Source organism: Crocuta crocuta, unplaced genomic scaffold (genome assembly GCF_008692635.1).
Source record: "Crocuta crocuta isolate KB4526 unplaced genomic scaffold, BGI_CrCroc_1.0 scaffold172, whole genome shotgun sequence".
NCBI classification, from domain to species: domain Eukaryota; kingdom Metazoa; phylum Chordata; class Mammalia; order Carnivora; family Hyaenidae; genus Crocuta; species Crocuta crocuta.
In genome coordinates, this window is record NW_027528872.1 from 7,909,146 (window position 1) to 7,937,113 (window position 27,968).

General features: G+C 50.5%; 1 protein-coding gene and 1 long non-coding RNA gene across 2 annotated transcripts in view; one reads left to right on the forward strand and one right to left on the reverse strand.

The window, feature by feature from the left end:
- PKNOX2 (PBX/knotted 1 homeobox 2) overlaps positions 1-27,968 on the reverse strand; it is a 310,367-nt gene that overhangs the window by 145,440 nt on the left and 136,959 nt on the right. The window lies entirely within an intron of this gene.
- Positions 16,796-23,893, forward strand: LOC144225324 (uncharacterized). Its single transcript, XR_013333273.1, has 2 exons — positions 16,796-16,855; positions 23,523-23,893. It is a non-coding gene; the product is annotated as an uncharacterized LOC144225324 (long non-coding RNA).

The window sequence follows — 27,968 nt, forward strand, 5'->3', positions numbered from 1 at the left end:
AAATGGGCTGGGTGGCCCATGTGGGGCCCACAGGGGTGCTGGGGGCTGTGTAAGTGTATTAAACATGGAGCCTCCACCTTGAAGAACCCCAGGAGCGCCTTGAAAAGGAGGACTGAAGAGAAACACGTACTGCCCCTTATATTGCCTGGGACACTCACAAAGGGCTCTACCAGACCGCCGTTTTAACTCACATCCAGTTAGGACTTCCTCGGGAGAGTTCAGTTAATCTCTAAATTATGGGGGAAAGCTAGAGAAGACCCGTCGTATTCTCTTTCTGAGTTAGGGCGGTTCGTGCCTGTCCCCTGACATTTAGGACACTAACGTCTGACAGGGACCTCCGGAATGCCAGAGAGGAACTTTTTCGGGGAGACAGGGCCTCTCCTTGCCTCTGCGCAGATGGCCTGGGCCCCTCCTCCCCCAGCCCTAATTTCCCATTCAAGATCCGGAATGTGGGTCCCCAGATGCCTGCAGGTTAAGAGGGGTGGTTATAAGCTGAGCTTCAAGCAGCCCCAGGAGCCTGGGTGCAGGTTCAGGCTGTCACGAGGTGCATATCAAAGCCGGAGTTTAAAAACTGTACTGGGAATAGTGCAATTATCTCGCTTCACCACATTTCTCAGCCCCGACTGAGGTTTAATTAAAGCCAAGTAAAAACACAGAGTCGCCATTTCAGATATCACCCTCACCCCANATATTTAATATATATGTATAAAATGAGTTAATCCCCCATAATCTCCTTGAGTTGTACCTAAAACACAGTTTCTTGCAGGTGACCTTTTCAGAAAAGGCTGTTCCTATGGCAACCGCATTGTTTGATTCAGTCAAGAGAAAAATGCTGCATGGCAATGTATTTAATTTTGCTTAATTTGATGCCGTATTTAACACTTGTGCAGGCTGAAAGGAGAGAGGGGCTGAACGCAGGCAGCCAGCTCGCTGGGGCAGCTCACCGGCACCCTATCATGAGGGCAAAGGGACCCCCAGACACCACGACCCACTTGGTGCCTGCCTGACTTGGGGGGAGGGGGACAGGACTCTGAGGGTGGCCTGCAGGAAAGAGATGGACAGCACCTACCAGGCAGTCCCTCGGAGGTGGGGCCATAGGGCAGGCACCAAACGTTGAATGAAAACTCAGCACACATTGGTGACAGAGCTTTGGACCCAAACGTGGAGAGGCCTGGCTCCTGTGGCATTTCCTCCTCTGAAATGGGAGGCAACTACGTTCAAAGCTCCCCTCGGGTGTCTTTTCAGCACTGAGCCTACAAGTTTCCAAGAGACTTTGAGCTTCTTGGAAGTGGGGCCGGGCACAGGGTAGATACTCAGTAAATGTTTCACTCATTTGCTCAGACAGGAGCCAATGCCAGGACATGCCACGGCCCAGTGCTGGGAGGTTTGGGTATTGCCTCATCCACCGCAGTTCACAAGCCACTCTCACCACTGTTTGCCACCTACGGTCACTGACGGAGATCCTGAAGTGTGGTGAGCTAGGGCAACTGACCAAGAGGCCACAGACGGGGATGAGAATGGAGTCCAGGGTCCGAGCTCTCTGCTTTCCAGTGATCCTGGCAAACCGGGTACCTGTTCCTGTTTGGGGAAAACATAGTGACCCCCAAGACAAGAACAACACAGCAGGACGAAGTGCTCCCCCAGAGGCCGCCAGGGTGCTCCCACTCTTTCTGCCTCAGCCTTAAACACACAGCCCACTCAAACTATACACAAATCTCTATTCCCAGCAAGCTCTAATTCCACTTAATAGCTTGATGTCCTTGAACAAATTATTTATCTGAAAAGTGAAAGAATTGGTTGGGGAGATCTAAAATGCTTTTCCTGGGGCACCTGGGTGGCTCAGTCAGTCAATCAACTTGGGCTCAGGTCATGATCTTTCAGTTCGTGAGTTCAAGCCCTGCATCGGGCTCTGTGCTGACAGCTCAGAGCCTGGAGCCTGCTTCGGATTCTGTGTCTCCCTCTCCCTCTGCTCCTCCCCCACTCACACTCTGTCTCTCTCTTTAAAAACAAAACAATACAAAACAAAACAAAATTAAAAAAATAAAAAGATGCTTTTCCTACTTTGATATCCTTTGGTTCCCATATTAGAATCATTGGGATATGATTCTACTCTTCTATTCCCGTATGTGAACAGCTAGATTAGAAGGCCAAATTAGCCTCTACATCGTACCATCTCCAGTAAGTCAGCGCCTCTCCCCAGGTCTTTAACTGGAGCCCCAACCTCTCTATCATGAGGCAAGCCTAGCCATGTCAGTGTCCTCCTCTGCAGATGGGATTAGTCCTGAACGTCATAGCCATCATGCCTCAGTTTCCCATTTACCTGAGTTACCATCAGAAGCCTAAGCTTCCCTGATCATGCATCACTGTATAGACACTCAAATGCATGCTATTGTGTCCACCCCATCCCCCAACCTCTCCCTCTCTCCTCCTTCCCATCCTTTGAGTGTGCCCTCTGGAAATCTTGATCCTCCTTGACAATGTTTCCTCATGTTCTTGCTTTAAGTGAAACTCAACTTCCCCCTGAGGACGTTTCCTTAGAAGCCCTTTCCAACAGAGGCAGGTCTGGCTCCCACATCCCATGTACTTCAGAACGGGAGGCGAGGATTTGCCTACTTTGTTCCTCATCTAAACTGTCTCTTTCTTCCTTCAAAAAACCCAAGCTTATTTCAAGAGCTTATCATCAGCTCTCTTGACCCCTCATACATACATAATTCTGTCTTTCTACCAATTTCCTGGTCATTCCCCAGCACTCATGGATGACTTCAGCATCTGGATTTCTGACTCCTTCACTACTACTCCTGCCGTCATTGTGGGGAGACTTCAACATCCATGCAGATGATCCAACCAATACCTTGGCCTCTTAGTTCCTTGACCTTCTAGCCCCAATGAGCTTTTGCTCTAATCACACCAATCACTGAATCACCCGCTAAATGTAGATTTCTAACATCCGACTTTCTGACCATCACCACCCTCTTTAGAGCTAGCTTACCCTGACACTCCACCCATTCAATTCCCCAACCTCATCAAGACCTTCATTTCATTAAAATCCCCTTTTCTGTCGTTGTTATTCATTGCTATCGCTCCCTGCATGTCCACTTCCTTCCTTACCCAGCTCTGATTCCACAATCCAACACTTGAACAACCCTTGCCAATACCCTAAATGTCTGGCAGCTCTCCTTCCTCTGTACCCGTCTAACAGAACTCCAGTCCTGGTATTCTATCCATTTATTGGCAGCCTGCACCACAGCAGCTGGACGTTGCTGAGAAAAATGACACAAATTTGCTGACTAGACTCGGTACAAACATGACCACAAATCTCACTTGACACTGTCAGAGAAACCTACTACACTTCCTTAGAAAATTCAATTTCCCAGTCTCTGGGGAAACTATCCCACTTCCTTCTCTCTCTCAAATCTCCAACACTCCTTTCCCTAGCCCATTCTTAGCTGATGACCTTGCTGTATATCTCACAAAGAAAACAGATTTCTACATAAGATGAGAACTACCTCATCTTCCCATCAACAAGTCCTTCATTGTATCTGCATCAGAACCAAAATACGCTGCCTACCCCACCTCGAGGGCAATGGAAAAAGAGTCCTGGCTCCTACCCAAGGTCAACACCTTCCCCGGGCTCTGAACCCATTCTCTGCCCCCACCTTTGTTGTTGTTGTTGTTGTTGCAACTCTTCACTTCCTTCTTGCATTATCATTTTCTCCCTCTTTATAGGGTCATTTCCATTGATACCCAAACATACCTCTTAAATAAACTCTCCCTTGACCCCACTCCCTCCTCCAATTTCTACCTCTTTCTGACCTCCCCTTCACAGCACATCTGTTCAAAGGACTCCATATTCATTGTCTCCACTTCCTCACCTCTAGTATCTTTTCATCACATAAAGCCCACTCCACTGATGACCAACTGGTAATGTTACCAAAGACTCCATCTTGCTGAAATGGAGGGTTACTTCTCTGTCCTCATCTGCATTCAACTCAGTTAGCCAATTGTTCCTTTTCAAAAAGCTTTCTTCTCTAGGTTCTATGACACCTCATTCACCTGGTTTTTCTCATACCTCATTGGCACGCCTTCTCCGTCTCCTTTGTGGGCATTTCCTACAAACACTGGAGTGTCTTCAGCACCTTTCCCTTCTAGCATGCTCTGTCTCCATGTGACCTTAGCTAGTCTTGTAGCTTAAGTACTTTCCTTCACACTCAGGTCTCACGGATTGACATCTCCAGCTGCATCTTCTACCAGACCCCCAGACATCTGTATTCAACTGTCTACTCAACATCTCTCTTTCAGTGTCTAAAAGGCATCCTCTAGTGTATTCAAAGTGGATCTTTCCCTCCTCAAAAGCACACCTCCCCTCCTGCCAAGCCTTACCCGTCTAAGTAAAAGTGCACTCTCCACTCACTTGCTGAAAATCCAAGAGTCAGTCTTGATTCCTTCCCATCTCTCCTCCCCCCACTTCTGGTTTACCAGGAAGTCTTTTAGGCCTGACTCTCAAAGTACATGGGATTAGAGCCACCTGACTCGAACCACTATTCCCTGTCTTCTATCTCCATGGCCAAGACCAAGTCTCCCTGACCCCACACAGCAGCAAGATGGGTCTTTCTACAGCAGACTTGGCTTTACTCATTCCCCCACAGACAGCCTTCCAGTGGCTCTCCACTGCATGTGGAGTAAGATCCAAGTGCCTGTGCATGGCCCTTATTTGCCCCTCTGATCTCATTTCTCTCTATGCCCTTTCTCATCTACGAATTCCCAGGCGCGTGGGTTCAGGCCCATCGGTGACTCTGCTCTTACTTTTCCTTCCAATGGAGATGATCTTCCCTCCCATCCCTATGTAGCTGCCACCTTCTCAGCCACCAAGTTTTGATACAAATCTCCCATCCTCATTCTCTCAGTCTCTCTCTCCACCCCTCCCCTGCTCTCTCTCTCAAAATAAATAAATAAACATTAAAAAACAAACAAACAAACAAATCTCCTATCCTCAGAGAGCCTTTCCCAACACCAGCCAAGGCACTTTCCCACAATACCTACCTTATCTTACTCATAGCATCCATCAGCACCTAACATTCTCTCATTTCCATATGCGCTTCCTTGTTTCTTCACTCTCTCTCTCCCCACTTAGAATTGGAACTCCCTAATGGCAGGGACTCTGTCTTGTTCAGCACTATCCCTTGCACTTACAATAAGGCCTTGCACACAGTAGGGACTTAATGTTCGTTGACTGATTGCCTGAGGAAGCAATCTGTGTCTAGACATGAGGGGCAGAGGGAACTCTGAGACCCAACATGGAGATGGTGAGGGAACAAGAATGAGATGGAAGCTCCATGAGGAATCCCAGGACTGCACCTGCAGCCACGCCTGGCTCAGAGCTGGTACATAATAAGTATGTGGGACAGTGGGACGCACAGTATCTTGGAGGCAGGCAATCTCTCAGCTCCCTGGATTAACCCTCCACCTAAACCAAGATTTTCTGTTTCTTCTTATGTCCCTGGTAGATGATCCTTCAGCCTTCCAGGATCCTAAGATGCTTAGGGAGGAGCCTAGCAACTGAGAGAGGAGCCCAAAGCCAGTGCCCACAGAGCCCAGCCTGGGTCTGGCCAATCTTTCTCATTGCTAACTACTCTTTTTGTTCCCATTGCACGCCTTGTTTGCACATCCTTGTCTGTGTTCTTGGTGCTGTGGCTGCTTCACAGCTTGTTTTGTAGTTTATTAGAAGGTTAAAAAAAAAAAAAAGCTCCAGTTTGACAAACAGCTCTCCTAAGTGAACTGGTGGGTCTCCGGTGCATGGGGCCAGCAAGGCAGAGGTGACAAAGCCCCACATGGCATGGCTTCTGTGCTCTTGTGAGGGATTATGACCCTGTTTGGGAGGCAGGATACCTAGCCCACTGCTGCTAAACATCGCTCACCTTCTGAGGCTAATCAGTCCCTCCACCAAGCCATGAAAGGCAACATGGCTCAATGGTTTAAGAGTGTGGGCCCTGCATCATTCAGACCTGGGTAAGGCCTGGATTATCTGACCACGGGCAAGTAACTGGTTCTGCGAATCTCATCTGTAGAGCGAGGATAATAATAACACTTAGCTCAAAGGATTACTATAAAGGTAAACGAGATAGCAAATGCAGAGGGTCCGGCATAGCTCTGGACATGGAGTACGCATTCAGTACGTGAGAATTGTTATAGATATTAGGTCCTCCAGTTCCACTCTCTGGCCCCCGGGCCGGCATAATGCCACCTTCTCATTTGGCCACTCCCCAATCTCACTCACAATGTCCAAGAAGGTTCTTAATCGGCTGCTTATTGCTCACATGACTATCCATGTGGCACTGGGTGCCTTTGAGGATAAATTCCTTGAGGGTTAGCCACACCCACACAGCCTTGAATCATACACCTCAACAAGCAGCTAAGCACTTATTCAAGTCTTTGTGATTATGGGGGGGACCCCATAGAATGTTAGAGCTAAAAGGAACCCCCTCATTTTGCTCATCAGGAAACTGTAGCCCACGAAAGCCCCTAAGATCACATAGTGACAGCTGGATCTGGAACTCAGGCCTCCTACCTCAGAAAGGCACACTGCCCACCCATCCTCATTCCCCAGTTCACATCCACATAGAGAAAAGACTGGATAAGACAGAGACTATGAGGCATTTTACACCAGAACGTCTCTTCATCTCGGCCAGAGCTGAGAAACGTGGTCTTTGCACCATTTTTCCTCACCCCTTCGGGAGGAGTGTGGCCCAAAGGGAGTCTCCAGGGCAAACAGCAACTGAGTGCCGAACAAAGTGGTGGCCGAGACCCTGAGCTGGCTTCCTCCTACCCCCACAGTCCCCCTCCCCTCTCCGTCTCTTACTTGCCCACCCTCCTTCCGCATTCTCTCCTTTTCTCATTTCGCCCAGGCTGCCTGCCCTCTCGGCTGTTTGCTCAGAAGCTGGGCTCTGTTTGCTGAGCTGTTATTCATTTTCATATTACCTGGGATATTTTCAGCTGCTCCTCTGGGTTTTTAGGAGAATTTCAAGTGGCGGGAAGCAACGTGGGCTGCAAAGGCAAATACGCATCCATGACCTCTGGGCCTCACCTGGGGGATTTGTTCATCTTATCTGCTGCCTTCCTCACTAGCACAGCCTCTGTCTCCCAGCCTGGCGCTCGGCCTCTCATTCCGGGCTTTGGGGCGCGGGGCATGTTTTCAGGCAAACAGGCTGCAAGTTTCCTCAAATCCATGAGTGATGCACCAGGCTGGCTCGCATCAGGCTCTTGAGTGGTGGCCTAATGACTTGTAGGGCTCTGGGCCCTGCCTCCCTTTCCAGGACCCCCTCCCTGCACTGCAGCCAGGCCAGAGAGGGAGCATCTCAGAGGCGCTTTCATCCAGCCCTCCTCCCTCCTCCGCCCCCCCCCCCCACCATGGCCTCCCTGGAGAAGCAAGGAGCAGGAGGCAGGCGCGGAAGTCACCTCTGGGAAACAGCTTCAGGAAAGCATTGCTTCACTGCTGTCGCTCCAGATACACCAGGACCCAACGCTGAGGTCGTGGAATGCCAAAGCAGGGAGGGCAGCATAAACAAGAAGACTGCTCCTATAGGAGGGAGCTGGAGAGTTGTCCTCATGACCCGGTTACTGGACAAGGGCAACTCCTGAGAGGCATCTCTTCCACCTTGACCTCAGGCCCAGAGTAGAGCGAGGCCTGAATCCTCTACATGCCGGAGGGGACGGAACAGAAGGGCGTGGGCCATGGAAGGAACATGGGTGTGAAATCAGACCGTCTCAATTGAGGCTTGGTTATCCTGTATGTTAGTCACGTGACTGCGGCCGTGACCATGGCATCTCAAGTGTGTCTGCCATCTCAAGTGCAAAACCAGGACAACAGAATTGGTCTCTGGGCTGGTGTGAACAGCACAGGAAGTTAACTCGTGAGCAGGGGCCCTGGATGTGGTGATGGTCTTTGTAAATGCCAGTTATTCTTCATATAGAGTCCGACTTTTTTTTTTTAAGTTTATTTATTTATTTTTTGAGAGAGAGAGAGAAGAGTGAGCACACAAGCGGCGGAGGGAGATACAGACTCTGAAGCAGGCTCCAGGCTCTGAGCTGTTAGCACAAATCCCGACTCGCAGCTCAAACCCATGAACCGTGAGATCAAGACCTGAGCTGAAGTTGGACGCTTAACTGATGGAGCCACCCAGGTGCCCCCAGAGTCAGACATTCTATCAGCAGACCAATAACGAAGGATCCAGAATCAGGCGCATCGAGACAGACTTACAGAACAACACCTGGCCTGCTTTTCTCACACCCCTGTGCTCTCTGAGTCCCAGCGGCACCACTGCTGCCCGCCCTCACCCCTTTGCTCTCTCCAAGCCTCCACGGAATTTGTTCTAAACGTTCTAGGATACTCGGTTATTGGATATGTGTCAGGTTTAATAAAAGGCATTGCTTGGCTCTGGGCTTGCTGTGTTCTCTAGGTTTGTCACTGTCGTGCTTATGGCCCATGTTACTGCCACTCCAGGCCACAGACATCAGTAAAACAAGAGCAGGATTTATTAACAGGACTGAGAAAGCCAGTGGTGCATCTGTTGTGCATCGTGGACAGCAGCGGCTTCCTCATCAGCATGGTGGGCCCCTCAATGGCTCCAGTTAGAGTCACCTCATTTTGGACTCCATGGGCCAAGTGGAGCAAGGAACAGGCTCTGGGCCATGAACTGGAGCAGGACCCACAGAGGAGATGCTTCTTTCTGGGCCGCACAGGGTTTTATTCCTTGAATAAGTCATCAAGTTGCTTATTGCTATTTTCATGAGAGGATAGACATTGAAGGACTAAGTAGAAGTGAAGCCAGAACCTTCTTGGGGGCAGGAACTGAAAACCTCTGAAAATCAAGTGCTCAGCAAAGTGCCCTGAGATAGAATGCCTGGTAAATATTGAATGAATGAATGAATGAATGAATGGAAACAGAATTGGGGCTGAAGCTGAACCATGTACGTGTTCTGACATGGGATGGCGGTAGGAGCTGGGAAGTCACCCCAGCGCAGATGATGAGCAAAGGTCAATTCCAGCAGAAGAGCACAGAACACACATCTAGGCAGCATTCAGTACTGGAGCCCATGAGTCTTTAGATTGGACTTAGATAAAGGCAAAAGCCCATTTTCTAAAAGTGGGACAAAGGGCCAAGTTGGACTTGCAGAACTAACCCAGAGCCCCTTAAAATCTTCCTCCCAAAGTCAGAATATAGACCCCAAGGCAACCAAGACTCAGCCTGTTTGCTCTCAGCCAAGTGAGAGCCCCCGGCAGCCTGGAGAACCCCTCACACAGGGCCTCTCTAGTTAGATGTCACCCTCCCTAAATAGCCCAGTCCTGTCATAGACCCACATCTAGGGGCGCTGTGGGGAGGAGAGTGGGGTGGGTTATGATTTGCATGCTTCTTCCTGTCATCTTATCTTGGGAGACACTCAGAAGAGGTCTTCTGGGAAGGTGGGAGCTGGCTGCCACCTGTTTTAATTTTTTCCTCGATGAAATTAAGGCTGGGAGGCCACACTGGCCTTTCAGACAAAGAGTAGCAAATGGCTAACTACAAAATAAAGATTTTTCCAGGGCTTCGGTTGTCCCCTCATTACTCTCTACCCCTTGACCCGATTAATAAGAGTTTGGGCCACAAGCATATAGGAGATTTTTAGTTTGGCTAACAAATGCCACAGAAAAACTGAAATTAAAATCCCCAGAGCTTCAACCCAAAGTCTGGGCCCTTGAGATCATGCATGGAGAAGTATGTCACCAGGGGGTCAGCAGTGTCCAAAGAGAGCCACTCACCTAACTGCAGAGGGGGAGCCACAACTGGAGTCCAGAATAAGAGAATGTTCAGGTCATGTGTTTGGCTCTCAGAATCCCAGGGAGGGCAGGCCAGTGCTAGCTACAGTCTTATTTGCAAAGCAGTGATACATAAACCCACAGAAAGTGATAAATCCAGGAACACCGAGTTATTCAAATACTAGCCATGAGTCCTTGAACCCTGGGAAAGATTCTTCTCTGGTAGACAGATTCCTTAAGATAGCTAGAAAGATTGTTTAGTGGGGGACAGGGAATGCACAGAGGCAATGGCGGAATCTTCAGGAATGGTTACCCTTCTCACCCCCACTGCCGGTCTTGTTTACTCGTATCTACAGTGCCAACGATGATGCCCAGCACATATGAAGCACTCAATAAATATTTGTTAAACAAAACCATGCATGAAGCCCAATCTCTAGGAACTATTTATTACTCTTCCCCAAGCCAATCCTATGTGGGAATTCACCCAAACTCCAAGGAACACCACAGCCCTCCCCCCCAACCCACCCACACTCCACACTGCAAAATGTAAAAATGCCCTATAACTAAGGTGCCAGCATCTTTTTGAATGCATGTTACCAAAGGCACTCTAAAAGACCTAGAATACCCCGACCTCCCATTCCTCTGAGGAGAGAAGTGAGTCTCCTATCTCACTTCCAGACTCACTCCCGGCACCACACTGGAGGGTGGACACCACAGCATCCCTCATCGAAACACACACAAGTAGCGAATGGCCAAGGGGCCCAGAGGGCTTTGGTCTGGGGGGCTTTGCCATCCCTCTGTAAGTGTGAGCAGACAGGCTGGTTTCCCCAATTCTGGCGTTAATTGTAGCCCATGCGCTATGATTACAAAACGGAATTAAACGACATGCCAAATTAAAGAGTTATTTTTTCTAATAAATATTTTGCATAGGATGTGTTTATAATGGCATTAATTATTTACACGGCCGTATAGAGAAAGCATAAATATAAAGAGAGATCAGACGGTTCCTGTAGGAGAAATAAAATGAAAATTTCCATCAGGATGATGAATACCTGCAGTCTAACTTTGGGGCTGGGCCTTGGGGGGGGGGGGCGAGGTGGAGAGAGAGGAACATCTCGAGAACAATCTGACAAATGCTACCGAGGTTTTTGAGGGTGGAATATGTTAAAAATGAAAGTGAGTACAGAAAGTTTAAATATTTAATACCTGCATTAATTCTAATTCACACTTTCTTTATTTTTTCAGATTAAAAATTTACAAGAATCCCCATCTCTTTCATCCTTCTCCTCCCATGAGGCACTTTATGGTCACTGTTCCGGGGACCACCTCTGGCAGCCTCCGGGGACAGTGGGGGCATGAGAAGAGTGGCACCCATCCCCCACCGTGGTGGCCCCTGTCTCCCCCACCAGACATCTCCCCCAACTCCACTTCAGGAAGCCACTGCTGTTGGGTTTCTGGCGCCAGCATGACTGATGGGACCAAAGCCACTTCCTGGCCTCCTTGGCTGGCCCCAAGAGGGCCACAGAATTCTCAGAGATTATGTAGCCGGCTGTGGGTTTAAAGTGCTTGCCCAAGTCCAGACCTTGTGGGCATAAAACAGATATTACTGCTGGAGGGATTTCTCCTCGAAACAAGAGAGTTTTGTCACATGAAGTTCCGGGCTCCCCTGCCCTCCAGGGGCTTTTAGTCGAAGGCCTAACGGATCAGCTTTATACTCTTTAAATAATGTGATTTTCGATTCTGCAAACCAGGATTAATTTGAATGCAAGGATGCAAGGAAGAAATAACTTCTTGGAGACCACAGTTGAGAGAGTAACGCTAGGACATAACTTCTAAGCTTCGGCCCTGGTCCCAAACCTAGCATTAAGGTGCTGAGCAAACCCCCCTCATGATAAGAACAAAATACCCATCTGCATTCCTTGAAAAAGCACTTTCCCGCACCACAGCTGACCCTGCCGGTGCACTCAGTGACAAAGATGCTGTCATCAGCCTTCATTCTATACACAGGAAAACCAGGTTCCGAAAGGTCATGTGACAAGTCCAAGGTCTCACTGTTCTTAATTAAAATTCTTCTCACTGTTAATGATGCAGCTTCTCCAGTACATGCTTCCCAAATAGAGAACATAGAAGAAAAAGGAAAGCTGGACTGAGAGATGCTATTTAATGCTCTTCCCTGATGTCTGAGTGGCCGGTCTGCCTGGTGGGCTTGTATGTTCAGGCTGAGAGCACTGTGGGGAGAACCACCACACTCTGCTCAGCTGGCGGGTCTGCTGGGACCTTGCTCCTGTTTTCCTTCTGAGACTCTCAGTGACCGTCAGGCTAGGGACTCTCAGAGGAAAGTTGTGGATAAAGTTGTCTCAGAGTCTGAACCCTCCTCCGACCCTCCTGGCTTTCGGTTGTCAGACCCGGATGTGGTGTTTTCTCCCTTCTTCTCTCCTGGCAGGCCGCCCCCCTTCCATCACTTACCACAGATTCCTGTGCAAAATACCTTCATAAATAGTGCTGATTAGCTCCTTGTTCTAATCAGGCCTCTGCTTAGAGACAATTCCCTGCCCCCAGCCTCACTGCTCCTCTTGCGTCTGCTGATGCACAAAGCGCCTGTAAATCAGGAGAGAAAACACACACACACACACACACACACACACACACACATATGCATGCATGCACACACACTCCCACCATCAGAAAGCTGAGCAGGAAATCGCGCCTGTGGTGGGGATCTGGCGCTGAGAGATGTTTGGGGTTGTTTGTTGTTTTTACTCCCAGATACCTGCTGGAGCAGGGCCAGCCCTTCAAATGAGATGAGCAGAGCCAGAAATGAGCCCAGCTTAATGTCTGGAGAGCGGAATCCCTCTGAGCGGCTCCTGCTTCCTCTCTCTCTCTCTCCCATAATTCACACAGCCTCCTCCTGAAAAGGCAAGGAAATGGAGCCCCCCCCCACCCCCTGGCCTGGCCAGGTAGAGGGCATGACTGCATGAGCTCACAAGGACCAGCGTCAGAGACAGCTACTCTCCTGCTGAGCCTCCAGGACAAGCACATCCTCCTCTTCACTCACAGAGAACACTATTCAGGCTCAGAGTTAAAGCTGCACGGGGACAGGAGCGCACGCACAAGCATGGGGATATCCGTTTGGTAGACCAGTTGTTGGAGATTCATCACCAAATCTACCCGCCCTTCCCAATTTCCCTGGTTGTGCGAGTTTCAGGTGATGGAAGGGGAGACAGAGATAGAAGGAAAGAAGGTAATGGAGCCAAATGAAGATGCTAATCAGGGTCTGTGCTGTGGCTGATGACAGTAACAGACACAGGGACGGCGGTCACAGTGCGGACACCTTGCAGGAATGAACCCCTTTCTTCCAAGGGCTCTCACCAGCCTCTCTCTCACCTAATAAAAATCAAAACAGAGATCTGATGTTTGCAAGAGGAACACTCCTAAGATCCTAGCACAGTGCGTAACACATTATAGGCGTTCTTGTTTTTCTCGTTTCCCCTATTCTACCCTCATTTTCTTGTGCTAAATAAAATGATTTAAAACCTGGGTCAAGATTAGGAAGAAAGCACAGAGGCCTCTCCTGACCCCCGCCCGGATCCTGTGTGTAGATTAGTTTTGCATCTCTAAGGAGAGGGAGGGGATAAAAGGCACCTGATGGCAGAGTCTAGGGTCTGGGCTGCCCGGACAGAGGAAGGAAGAGGGAAAAGCTCTTTCTTTCCTAAGGGGAGGAGATCTTGGCAAAAAAATGAGATCATCTTAATTCATAAAGCTATTTTTATTTTATTTTTAAAATATTTACTTATTTATTTTAAGAAAGAGAGACAGGCAGGGTGGGGAAGAGAGAGAATCCCAAGCAGGCTCCATCCCATAGACCGTGAGGTCATGACCTGAACAGAGATCAAGAGTTGGATGCTCAACCCACCGAGCCACCCAGGTGCCCTAAAACTAGTTTTATTTTTAAAAACCTGTTTTCAGAGGAACTAATAACACCTCCCACCTCTCCACCCCTGACACCACCCCTCCATAAAGGCAGGCCTGCCTTGCCTTCTCTCTCTGGCCAGTATCCTACTTGCTTGGGAAAAAGGGAAAGGTCAAGTGCAAAGGGAATCACAGTAGCTAAAAGCCCTCAGAAAACAGTGAGATGTGTGCCCACTTGGGACACATTTTCCTGACATGAGGTAAAGTGGGAAAGTGAAGAACAGCAGGTCAGGGGACCGACCAGCCATGTGACCTTGGACTAGTCACTCACTTTGAGCCACAGTTTTCTCCTTCCCAAAATATGAAAAATCTTACCTAGTGGGGGTTTCATTCTCCTAAGCTAGTGTTCACTGAGCCTCTTGTGATGCCGGCCATAACCACACCGATAACGATACTCAACTCCCACAAGAGCCCTGTGAGAAAGGAATTGCCCTTCCCTCTTGACACAGGGGACAGTGGGGCCGAGGACTGAAGTGGCCTGCCTGGGGGCAGAGGCCTGGCCACTTAGGGAGCTGGGCTGGAGCCCCGGAGTTCCGCTCTGGAGCCCACACCACAGCTGTCTCCTGATGGGCAGATGAGGTCATGTACACGCAAGGCCTTTGGAAAGTTTAAAGGCTGGAGAACGTGAGATGCTATTTCTGACAGTTTGGAGAGTGGGGAGGAGAGGGCCACTTTTCCTTTTTTAAGCTTACCCATTCAGGGTCTTCTTTGTAGACACTTGGCAGCGAGAATTTTCTCCTCCCTTTGTTCTAGAAGCATTGCCTCGCTTTTTGAAGCGGTAAAACCACAGATGACCCACAGACATCCAGGGGGCAGGTAGGGGTGGAGGGTGGTGAGGCTGTGGGAGCTTCCCTTCCTGGAGAAACCTGAGACAACCCTGTACTGCCTCTCCACCTCTGTCTTGACTCTTTGAAGGTCGAGGGCAAGGCCTCTCCCTGCCCCAGACACCAGTGTCTCCATCTGGAATGGAGATAATCAGCAAAGCCCAGCGGCCAGACAGAATGAGGTGGTGGAGGAGGGCAGGGGGGCAGGAACCAGGGTTGCGGGTCCCTCCCTGCAAGAGCAGCGAGACGAATGGAAGCTCGTTAGTGGGCCATCTGCGGTGCTGGGGTGCTCATGAGGAACTTTGAGAAAAACCTTGGAACTTCTTGCAGAGGCTGGTGTTTGCCGGGGTGGGTGTGTTTCTAGGATTTGAAACAAGGGTGTCATGGTCACAGATGTTGAGGAAGCTTTGGGTTAAACTGAGTTTTCTTCAATGCTGGACTTTTTTTTTTTAAGTTTATTTATTTATTTTTGAGAGAGACAGAGAGAGAGAAAGAGAGAGAGAGAGCATGAGCAAGCGCAAGCACGCAAACTGGGGCAGGGCAGAAAGAGAGGGAGACATAGAATCTGAAGTAGGCTCCAGGCTCTGAGCTGTCAGCACAGAGCCTAACGATGTGGGGCTTAAATCCACCAACTGTGAGATCATGACCTTATCTAGAAGTGGGAAGCTTAACCGACTGAGCCACCCAGGTGTCCCTAGTGCTGGACTTCTTAAAATCTTTAAAACTGTAATGAGTCCTGTGCCTCTTTAAAAGGGGGTGTTCATGCGGCTTTACCCACACTTGCTTGGCTTTGGAATTCATCCCCCACCTCCCAGAGCCCTCCGTGCTGCAGAGCCCACTTTGGGAGGTGCTAATCTAAGGCCACGCTCCCATTTCACAGATGGGGCCAGAGGAGGATGGGAATCTACGCAGCTTCTAAAATTGGCCACCTTCCTGAATGCCCCACATCCCTAGGGGGCTGGGAATCGCTCCACACCTGTTTCCAGGGATTAGGGAAAATGTGTCCTGTCTGGCTGCAGCTGTGGTACATGGAAGAAAGGACATCTGTCTCCTCCTTTTAAGGGTAGGGGTGGTAAATGGGGTGAGGGGAGGGGTATGAAGAATGAGGCCTCTTGAAAGTGAGAAACCCTTTAACAGAGTAGAGGAACAAGACAACTAGGCAGGTTACTCTGAGAACACACTATGTCTCCCCAGGTCTTGGCAGGGACCACCCGGGGTGCCAAGTCCCAGCCCCAATGCCCAACCCTGCAGTTATTAGGCCCACTCAGAAACACTATCTATCTTTGACCTCAGTTTCCCCATTGGCTAATGGCTCCTTTCTGGAAATGATCTCCTGTCTGGTGACAAAGTCCCCAGGGCCCCCAAGTCCACAGTGGTCTGAGCTGCATTCCAAAGAGCTGGCACTCATCACAGTTTTTGCAGCTGAACAGGGAGCTCAACCAGGGAGAGGAGCGATGCCCCCACCCAGCCCCCAGCCCCAGGCAACCCTCCCCCACCATCCAGAAAACTCCATCAAGGTCCCCTGGTAGCTCCTATCTGAATTTTCTCCTCTAACAGGTCTCTCTTTTTGAAAATGTCAGGCGTGGCACCAACCTGCTCAGGGTCAGGGAGATGATTCCTTAAGGGGCTTGAGAAAGGTGACCGTTCTCGCCTCTAAAAATGGGGAGACGACTTATCATCAAAAGAGGACCTCGTTTTTGCTGAGGTCACTCAGTGTGGGGCAAATGGGATTCCGGTGGGCCTGGAAGAGCTGGATGGAAGGTGCAGAGATGGAGGCCCTCTCCCCCTCCACTTACACATCATTCTGGGACTTTCTCCTCCCAGCTCTGAGCCTAGCCAAGGCAGCTGTTGTCCAGATCCAAACAAAGACCTGATACTTCTTCCAACCAGGCCGAGCTGGGCGGTCTGTGGATGGGCAGGGGGGGGGGGGGGGGGGAGCAGAGAGAGGGGGCAAGGGAGAGCCAGGACAGGAAGACAGTCGGCATGTCTTGTCCTCTGGTCCATGCCCTTTGTGCTAAGGCTCAAGATAGCCACTTCTGTGGGGCCCAGTCTGGCCCTGGGGCAGCCTCTCCCCCTCCTGTTTTGCTCCTCAGCCACATGCCCTTGGGCTGAGCTAAGTCCAGAACCCGGCTGAGTAGGGGAATTGTTCTGAGAAAGTGGCCCGTTGGCTGGTTGCTATGGAAACCGACATACCACAGTGCTGACCCCGGAGAGGTTTAGCACGCTCCCCCAGCAGGGGTGCCAGCAGCTGGACTGCAGCTGTTACAGCAGTGTAAGTGGGGGCTGGAGCCTCGGCAGTGGGCCCTGCTGTTTGCCTGAACTAGTCCCGGCAGCAGCTCCCCTCCATTTGCCCCGCCCCCAATCCTCGCCCAGCCTTCCCCCTGCTCCAGCCAGGAAGGGAGCGGCTGAGTCTGCCCAGACGCAAGGGGGTGAGGGGGCGGGGAGGAGGAGCAGAGCTTGACTCCCGAGAGAGGTCTTTTATGGAGCAGGGCGCATCTTCCCCCTTTGCATGTCTGGGGAAACTGAGGCTCCGAGAAGAGGAGGCACTGGTGCCCAGTCACACAGCCAGGGCGTGACAGAGCTTTGCTTTGGGCTCTCCGTGCACCAACTGAGCACTCACTGTAGAGTCCTGGGCTGGGGGCAGACAGGAAGCCTCTAACCCAGCATCGCGTCCAGAGACAACCATAAAGGGTGAGGGGACATCGCTGAACAAAAGGCACACCCAAAAACTAACCACAGAAAGTGAAGAAAAGAGGAGAGGGGGTTGGGAGCCGTGGGGACCAGCAGGAAAGGGAGAGATAGGACAGGCAGTGAAAGTCAGAGCAGAAAGAGAAGTGAGGAGGTGCCTAGAACAGAACTAGAAGATGTTGGTGGAGTGCCCCCTCCCCCCAAACAAAGCCGAGAACTCCTCACAAAGAGGAGGGAGTAAAGAAGGGGGGGTAGGAGGGTTAAAATCAGTTTCGGGGAGGCGTCTCTTGCCATCCCATAATGCCTTGAGCTCCCCAAGTGCCCTAAGGCAAACACACCAACCTGCCTCCCCTCTGCAGTGTGAAGCTGCGAGACTCAGGCTCGGCTAATCTGCACCCGGGACTCTAAACAAATACCCCCAGCCAGAGAGGAGAGATGGCTCTCTCTGGGGTGGCCCTGACATCAGCCCGCCATCTCTCACAGCAGCTAGAACACCAGCTGCCTTCAGTCCCCCCTGTGCTGCTGGTCTCATACCGGGTTTGCTCTGACCCTCAGCCCCACCTCTCAAAGGGGATTGGGGCCTGCCTCCTCCTCTGCTGCCCTTCCTCATCTAGAACTGCGGCCCAAGTCCATGCCTTGTGAGCAGGTGGCCCTCTTCTCTCTAGAACCACATCTGGCCGCTCCTAATGAATGAACAGTCTTTTGAAAAGTTGGCTTTGCGGGAAACTAACTATTTCCCTCAAATAGTTGGTTGCAGGCGATGGGAGGGCCGCTCTGGATCCTCTCGCCCTCTTGAGCTGTGGGCAAGTTGCTCTCTTTACAAAGGCTTTGCTCCACAGACACAAACCTCCGCCAGGCAGAGCTCGGGAATGAGCCAGTACCATTACACCCCTTAACTGAAGGCCTTGCTCGGCAATGGGCCGGCAGCTTGCTTTTGCACTTAGCACCTTTTTTTTAAAGGCAATCTGGTATCCCAGGTGAGTGACTTCTATTGGGTCTGCAGAGCCAACAAGGACAGTCCTCTGGCCCACCTCCCTGCCTTCTGAGCAAGACCAACTGGTCAGTTATGGACACTTAGCCTTGACTTGGGGATGAGATACACTGGCCAAGAGGTACCTGGAGCCTGTGCCAGCCAGTGACATCATCAAAAAGCACTTATTGAGGTTAAATGCATGATGGGCATTAAGGAGGGCACTTGTGGGGATGAGCACCGGGTGTCATAAGTAAGAGATGAATCACTGGGTTCTACTCCTGAAGCCAAGACTTCACTGTATGTTCACTATCTTGAATATTTAAAAAAAAAAAGCATTTATTGAGCAGTTGACCATATGCCTAGCACTGCGGGTGTGGTAATAAAGAGGGAGCATGTGGAAAAAGTCTTGGACAAGGGCCCCTGTCTGGAAGAAGTTTGTAATCTTAATGGAAGACAAGGCTGACCTACCATGTTAAACAGAGACACATCAGTGCTCAGCATCAGAGCACCCTGCGTGCAGATGCAGTATTATTTGAGGCACTATACTCTCCAGGGAAAGATGTCCACGGGAGAGTCTTACCCATTCCTTGAGGCCAAGTGCAGGCACTCGCTTGGCAGCGACGGGTCTCCAAGCACACAAGAGGATAAAACCAGGCCTATGAAACCTTGCCAATGGTGAAACTCCAGCCAGAGCTTCCTTCTATCTCCTTTTTGGGAAAGGCAGATACACAAATACCCAACGTCCCATCCCGATGGCAACTCTTAGCCTCTCGCCAGCCCTTCCAAGATGAGAAATGGGCCAGGATCCAGGACTCAAGGTCTGAATCACTCCGGGACTTGGTCACATTCAACCTGGGTACTAATGAGCGTTTACAGTTTCCACAATTGCTATCTCATTTAAATCCCCCCTACCTCCTGTGACATGGGTGAGAATTGTTATTCCCATGTTACAGAGGGGGAGAAAGAAGCCCAGGGAAGTGAGATGCTGGCCTGAAGTCATGTATCTGAAAGCAACAAAGCTAGAATCAACTGAGGCCTTCCACTGTGGCCAGTACCCTACCCACTATGCCACAAGGCCAGTCTGTTAGTTTCCCATTTCTTACAGAAGCGGGCACCTGGTAGTTGGTCAGGGAACATCTCTTGAAGAGCAGGAAAGCATAAAGTTGCCCAAGTTGCCCTCAAGGCCACAGCAAGACATGTTCAGCTGTGTATGTGTGGCAGTGGGGGTGATAGAGGAAGCAGCCAAAACCCACACGAGCGCCCACTTTCATGGGGACGGTCACCCCGAAGCACTCAGCTGCCATTTTGAAGAGATGGTGCCAAAAGGCACTGAACTAGTTTTAACTTGAATTAACTTCTGAAACATCCTTAAAGCTCCCAAACTCTGTGAGCAGCAAACATCTTTCTGATTAAAACAAAAACAAAAACAGAAACAAAAAACAAGGGGCACCCGGGTGGCTCAACTGGTTAAGCATCCAACTTCAGCTCAGGTCGTGATCTCACAGTTTGTGAGTTCGAGCCCTGTGTCTGGCTCTGTTCTGACAGCTTAGAGCCTGGAGCCTGTTTCAAATTCTGTGTCTCCCTCTCTCTCTGCCCCTCCCCCACTCGCTCACGCGTGCACGCTCTCTTTCTCTCTCTCAAAAAATGAATAAACATTAAAAAATTTAAATAAATAAAAATACATTTAAAAAAAAACGAAAGTGAAAGGGGCGGGGGAAGAGGAGTGGGTTGGAGCCCTCAGCAGAGAACAGGTTGTATGGTAAGGAGAAGGAGGTCAGTGGGTAGACAACACATGAGACCAGACAGGCCTCCTGCCAGGCTCCCCATGGCAGGGTCCAAGGCCAAGTGCTGCTCAGTCCTCTGAAGCAAGGGAAGGTGGGCCCTCCCCAGGGTCCTGAGGGGAAGAAATTTCAAGGCTGCCCTTCAGCTGGAATAAAAGGCAAAGGGTCAAGCAGGGGAGTCCCCAGGGCCGGGCTCAGTGTGGAAACAAGGACAAAAGTCCTCGTCTGTGAAGGTGACTGCAAGAGCCAGGCACAACAGCAGGTCTTCGGGTGCCCGATGGAGAGAGATCAAACACCTGGCGGACAGACAATGATCCAGAAGCAGAGCCACAGGCTGGAACAAAAAGGTTACTTCACTGGTCACTTATTACTGAAATTGTTTGGAGCTGGTGGCGATTTTAGGGACCGCTTTATAGGTGACCTGGCTCAGGGCCTAGAACACAGTAGGGCGCCCCCCCAACATTTATTCAATGAGTGGACGCGTGAATTAATGGAGAGACAAGCAGAACTCCAAAACCTCTGATATTCATAATGATGTTCTGAAGGCCTAAGATACAGACGTACCTTCTGAATCATCCGGGAGAAAACTGTGCTCCCTGCACTCGTTAACTGCCTTTTAGGGGCATTGTTTGAAAACCCGGTGCTCTGATTAATGGTAACTCCTTGTGAGTGAGAAGTCAACCTGATTCTGTCTGATCGACCTGCATGGAGTTCCCAGCACGTGCCAGACACTGTGCAGAAGTACTTCGCTGTCCCTTCCGGTCCAGACCACAAAGAAGTAGGGTTTAGCGCTCTAACAGCTTTGGCGCTGACAATGTGGCTGACACTGCGGGGAGGGGCGGGGGAGAGGGGGTGCAGCCTGCAGCAGGAGGTGGGCTGGCCCCAGGGCAAGGGACATTTCTCCTGCATCCCCTGGGGGCCCAAGCAACTTCTGCTTTGGGTTGAAGAGGACCTGGATGACTCCTCCGGGTCTCCCGGAGCCCTCCACCCCCTGGCAGCCTGTGGAGGGAGAAGGGAGGGGGCGCAAGTCTTCCAGGGGGCTCTTCTTGCCATTTCCTCCACGGCTCCCTCACTGGCCCTGTTTTTCAGACCTCTAGTAATAAAAACAAGCCAATAAAATGAACATGAAAATATATTCATTAGGATTTATAATGCTCATTAAAACTGCCTGTGTACGAAAGCATGACTTAGCTTCATATAAGTGGGAAAAAAATGCAAATTATACTGCATGCAAAGGAGATATTTCCCTAATCGTCCAATCAAATGCCAGCCCAATTATCTGTGGCCAACCCAATGGGTTAAAATTATACTCTCTCTCCTTGGACACAGTGAGGCGCCTGAAAGTGTTTCATTTTAATAAAAATGAAATCTGGACCCTGCAGAAAACCAGCTTCACTAATGACGTGTTTACACAGAGAAAGACAATTTCTAGTTAATGGTGATTACTACCGAGAACAAATTAAACTTCCTGGAGTATATGGGTTAGAGATAATGGGAACGGGGAAAAAAGTTATGGTTTTAGTGTGTGTGTGGCGGCATGGGGGACCGGGGTGACAGAGGAGGAGAGAAGCTGGGCACCTCTGGGAGGAAGTCGAGATTCCAGGGAAGCCGGGGTGGGTATGGACGCGAAGGCTGGAGAGCCTGGCTGCATGGCCCGCATGGCGACCAGCCGTCCAGCTCGGGCTGTGGGAGGGGGCAGCTGGTGCCGAGCTCTCAAAGCCCTAAGGCTGGCCACTGTCATCTGGGGCAAGGTCTCATTCCGCCAGCAAGCTCAGGCCCCCGGGAGTCTGCCACTCTTCCCTTCTTGGGAAGGCAGGTGACTGATTCCTACCACTCCCCAGTCGTTGGGAACATGTGCAAAGTGCTTTGCATCCCACTCCACTGGCTCAGGGAGTGACAGAGCCTGGAGGCAGACGTAGGCAAAGCTGAGTGAGCAAGCAAGCTTCAGATGGGTGACAGGGAGCAACAAGGACAGGAGACAGGATGAGAGAATGATCATCGCGATGATAACACAACTTCACCCACCCTTTACGGAGTCCTTGCCATCTGGGGGGCACCATTCTAAAATATTACCTGTCTTCATCCTTACCTTGGGGGCAGCAACACCTTTTTCTTCCTCCTCTTTTCTAAAGCAAGAAAACTGAGGCCAAGAGATGTTACCTAACTGCCCAATGCCACATGCCTAGTAAGTGAAGAAATTGGCTTTCTAACCCAGATCTGATTCCAGTACCAAGGCCCCTAACTATCAGCCCGCACTGTCTGGCCACAATAAATATGGAGCCCTTTTACTCTTTGGTGTCCTCTGGGCCATGGAAACGAAGCCTCTGGCTCACCACCTGGTCCCCAAGGACTCAACTTCCTACCCACTCCTTTGGCCACCAGGGGACACGGAGATGCTCTTTTCAGCCGCAAAACCTCAGGAATTGCCAGTTCCCTTCTGCTCCCGGGTCTCCCCTCTCCCCCACCTCCTACAAGCAGGTGAGTCGGGGCAGGGAGGTGGGGAGGGAACCAGGATTCCTCCAGTGCTGAGCTTTAATGTATGTTCTTTTGTAAACAAGAACAATCATTTGTGAACAGGCCCAGATGCAAACAGTCCCCAAATCAGGAATTCCAGCTCAGAGGCGCAGAATAATACAGCTTTGGGGAAGATTTAATAATAGTAAAATTAAAATTGTAACTGAAGCATAATGAAGAATGTGGTACAAACAGGCACTGGAAAGGGAAAAAAAAAAACAAAACCTTACACAGATTAGCCCCTATGGAATAGTGATTGGTTGAGAGCAACAGTAAACAATGCACAGAAATGCAACTTAATTATCTCGCAATTCTTAACATTCTACCAAAGCCACATGGAAAGCTTTGATGTTGGCAGCGGCGGCAGCACAACTCCTCTGTCTCCCCTGCTCCTGAAGGAAGATCATTACTAGGAAATTTGCAACCACTCCAGCAGCTGAGCCGGAGAAGAGAAGAGCGGCGGGGTTGATCTGCTGAGAAACCAGGAAGTGGCCAACCACCTGGGAAGGGAGCATCTCTCCAGGGCTACCGAGTCAGGAGACTGGCGGACAAAAAGGGAGCTCTGAGGACTGGGCGCAAGGATCAGGATGCCTGCAGGGGAGGCTCAGTGGACCAACAATCTTCAGAGCTAAGTGGACAGGACAGGCCCCTTGGGGAGCCTGGGGTCTGTCAGCCCCAGGACTGGCTTAGGGAGCACCGGGGTACTTGCTGGATGGAATGTGGCCTGCTCCCCTGTCCATTCCCCCAAATACACACACACACACACACACACACACACACAGTGAGTACCACCTTGTTGAGAATATCTTTGCTGTTCCTGGGTTTGTCCCTATGGGGACCAACCAGGGTTCAGGGCAGTGGGGGAAGAGACCCAGAGGAAGGAGGGCACTTCATTCTGAGTCAGATGTCTCTTTTAAGGATGCTTCTTTTTCTTATTATTAAATTTTTTTTTCTAATGTTTATTCATTTTTTTTGAAAGACAGAGAGAGACAAAGTGTGAGCAGAGGAGAAGCAGAGAAAGAGAAAGACACAGAATCTGAAGCAGGCTCCAGGCTTTGAGTTGTCAGCACAGAGCCCGATGTGGGGGTTGAATTCACGAACTGCAAGTATGACCTGAGCCAAAGCTGGACCCTTAACCGACTGAGCCACACAGGCGCCCCTAAGGATGTTTCTGATGGACATCTGAAGAGATGGATTCAGTGGACTCCCACATCCCAAAGCTCAGCCCCAAGACTCCAAGTCTAGGCTTCCTCTACCCTGAACTTGCCCAAGAACATGGCACCCCAGCCACTAATCCATTTCCTTCCTCTTTGGAGCTCCCCTCTACTCTTCGTGGATGGTGATTCCTAATTTTCATCTGTTTGTTGGTTGATTGGTTAAGTGCAGTCTTGCCTAGAGATGGGGGGAGGGGGGAGGGATGGGCAAGATGATCTCTTGTGGTCGCAGGCATACACAGGAATGTAAAAAATCAAAACCATGGACCTTGAAGTCTCTATATCTAGGTTTGCTCAGATTCTTGCCTTGTCTAACCCCTTAGGAAGGCTCCTGATTTTGTTTAGTTGAGTCCTGAAGTGCAGCAAGACTGAGTCCCATTAGTTCCTAATCATGAGTTGGCCTGGGAGGCCCCAGCCCCTTGGTCATGAGGTCCTAGGGTGCCAGTCTTGGGGCCACCCTCTCAAGGCCTCCCTTGATGACTGGACGCAGGGTCACAGAGATCCAAAGGAAGTCTTTAATCCCTAGACCAAAATAAAAATAAATAAAATAAAATAAAAATCAAGGCAAACTGGTGCCCAGATTGCTGAGGGGCCTGGGGAGAAGGAAGAGGTGGTTTCTCCCTGCACAGGAAATGGGGGTGCTGTTGTGGCCCCCCAGCAGTAGCCACTGCCCTGGAATGATGTATATTCTGTGGCTCCTCAGGACCGCATTTCACTCCTGTCATTCTGGAAATCAGATCTTGGGCAGGTCAAGTTCCCCCATTTCACAGATGGTGGATTCCAAGTTGTAATGGGGGCAGGCCACTGATATTGACAAGGGGACCTAGAAAAAACAGAGGGGCCTAGACTGGATGCTGGGGGTTGGGGACTAGGAGGGAGAGGCAATCTCAGCATTGATACATTTATTTGGGATGTTGAGCTTTAAAGACTCTGGCACGTTAGAGATGAGCAGACTCACCAAAATCCAGCCCCTGACAGGGCAGTTTCCAGAAGTGAACAAAACCTGCCCCCCTCCAGTTCCCACCCCCACCTTCACCACCCCCTAACAAGCCAACTGGTTAATCTGTAGCCTGCCACCTTGAACGTGACATCCGTAACACCTATTTCATTCTGAAAATATCTGGTTTATGTAGGTTCATTGCCCAACCCCCATCCCCACTAAAACACCAGTTCCTTCACGGTAGGGAGAGTTTTAATGCTGCTCAGCAACGTGGCCAAAGTGCCAGGCACATGGCAAGTGCCTAGGCTCATGTCATCCTCATCTTCCCTTTCTCAGTGTCACCTCGGGGGTGGCCTGGTCTCATCTAAGACGCAGGGCCTTAAGGATGAGTGAGGCTAGAGCCTGGCCCATGAGGGGCTGTGGGGCAAAGGGAAATGGGAGCTTAGTGGGCACACACATAGAGCACTCCTGGGGTAGGCACCAGGCGCAGCTGAGTCCTCAGTACAGATTTGCTCATTTCATCCTCATAATGTGGTACTGCCGAGTCTGCTGACCGGCTGTATGACCTCGAGATAGTTACTTCCTCTTCTGGGCCTTCTTTTCTCAGCTATCTATAAAATGAAGAAGACTCGGCACTCATCTAGAAATATGTGCTAACCTGTAAATCCTGAAAGGACGGGGGCTGTGGCTGTGTATTCACTGTCACGGCGTCATGATCTAGCGCCATGCCTGGCACGTGGTAGGTCCTCAATAAATGTCTATGTAATGAACAAAGTAATGTTCTGTCCGGCACGGTTCTAGGATCCTAGATTGTCCACTGTTCTGCAGCACACAGTGCAGTTTCTCATTTCCCTTGGACTCAGGAGGCCTTGTTTATTGTTTCCAAAAGCCCCAGGGGAACTTAGACTTGGAATTCACCTAGATCTGTGTCCTCAGTGAAATGGATGCAGGAACACACAACCCCGCTCGCTCGGGAGCTGGAGGGAGAGAGGGCTGGCCAGAGCAGTCAGAGGATTCTGTGCTGCCCCACTTAGATGAGAGGTAGCATCATAAAGTGATCATGATCCCATCCAGGGTGCAGATACTCAGATGAGCCTGCATGCTAGGCAGGGCAGAGTTGACGGTTTTCCTCACCTTACAGATGCAGAAACTGAGGCTCAGAAAGGGTAAGCCACTTACCCAAAGCCACGCAGCTGTGCAGTGACCAAGACCCCTGGCTTCCTCTGTTTTCTTCCCTTGCTGCCCTCACTTCCCTCAGACCACAGCACTGACTCCTCTGGCCCAGGAGGGAGCTGCTAGAAAGGTGGCCCCTTGCCTCCCTGCCGAGGGCAGAATCTCCTAGCACCTCATTGCAGCCTTGGAGGAAAGATAATCAGAGTGAGATTTGGGGAGATGGAAAACTATTGGCAACTTTTTGCACTTGGATATGTAAGGCCGCATGTTATTTTTTGTAAAAGGCTGCTTGGCAATCGCCCTGGTGCTACATTTTTGCAGATGTCAGATGCGTCCACCTTTTCACTTCAGTTGCCTAATAGCATAAGTGGTTGCTGCCTCCGTTTGTTTGCTTCCTTGGGGTGTGCTCTCTTCAAGTCCCGGGAGCCCCAGGAAGCCTGGTGTTACATAAGCACCTCATCAGAATAAACATCCAGCTAGACACTGTGGAGGAGTTCTTACCTCGAGCCCCACATTTTCCCAGAGTGCAGAGCAAGAGTTTTGTTCCTGACAGGTGCCCCCTATTACCAGGGGTCGTCCTGAGGAGTCAAGCTCAATCTGGAGCATCTCTGGGCATCCTGCCCCTCCTGGAATGGACAGGGGACAGGGGATCTCCTTTACTCTCGCCCCAGGCTCCCTCCTAAGCATTCTGGCATCCCTGGTAGCATTTATTTATTCAGAGAAAACCTACTGCATGCCAGGCCCTATGCTGGGTACCAAGAATATAAATAGGAGTAAGCCTAGATCCCTTCCTAGGGAAAAACCAAAGTAGAGCTGAGGTGACAGACGCGCAAAGAAAGAACTAGAAATCGGCAGCTATAACTGAGAAATGTATGTATTCTGGGAAGCAGGGTAGATGGAAGTGCTGGCCCCTCCCAGGAGTCCGTGGCCTTAGCATGGGGCTTTGAAGGACACATAGGAGTGAATGAGTGAATGGGTGAATGAAGGAATGGGGTGGGATATATAAACTGAAAAGAGTAAATACATAACAGGAGGTGTGAAAAGCAGTAGGGAAGACAGCATGTGGAGGACTGAACCAAGCCACTTCTCCTGGCACTGGGTCACCCCCAGACTGGCTCTGCTCTGCCCAGACTCAGAAAGGGAAACTAGAGGCTGGGGAGCCCTGGTAGCCTGCCGACCTCACCTCTTTCGGCCGCCACTCCTCTTTGGAACAGAGCCAACAATAACATCTACCTGATAGGGTTGTTGCAGGGCGTACGTGAGATACTGGGCGCCTCGGATAGATGGACGTAGTGGGTCCTTGATAAATGCAGGAATCGTTATTACTGCTTTTGTTACTATTACCACTACTGCTGCTGGCAGGCTGCCAGGGACCTAAAAAAAATGTCTCAGAGGCACACAAACACTTCTGGATATACTTGATTCTCCACATGGTGAAAGATTAAATTCTTCACTTCCAACCCAAACATACCAGGAAGGGCCTTCCTACTCTTTCTTGATGATGAACTGAAAAACACGTTAGAAGAGGCAGCTTTTTATCATGGGAGCTGCCTGGACGACACTCAAGGCCTTGTCAAGGTTCTGTGGCCTGGGACAGAAGTCAGAGCCAATGGGTGACCCACTTAGCTCAAAGCCTCGTTCATACAGGTGTGTGAAAGGGCTCTACAGAGGCAACTGTGTAGGTCCCCTTAAAGGAGTGAGTTGACCCCACATGCAACCCACGGGCCCTGCCAGTGAAGGCGCGAGGGTCCGTGGCTGTCGCTGGAGACAGTGATGGAGCTGCTGGGATTTGGGCCTGGCAGCCGCACATCCCGGGTGACCGCACAGACTTGTTGTGAAGTGCAGCATCTCGTCCTTGTTTCCAGGACCCCTCCCCCCACATTTACCCAACTGCCCACGCCAGGAAAGGGGACCTCACCACCACCCGCACTGAGAGCCTATCCTTTCTCCACCTGTAACACGTCACAAATTTATACAGCATTCTCTTTCTCCACTGCCACTTCCTGCATGGGTTGCATCACCATCTCTTGCAACAGCTTCCTGAAATGTCTCCTTGCTTCACCCCCACCCCCCCCCCCCCCCCCCCCCCCCCCCCCTCCACC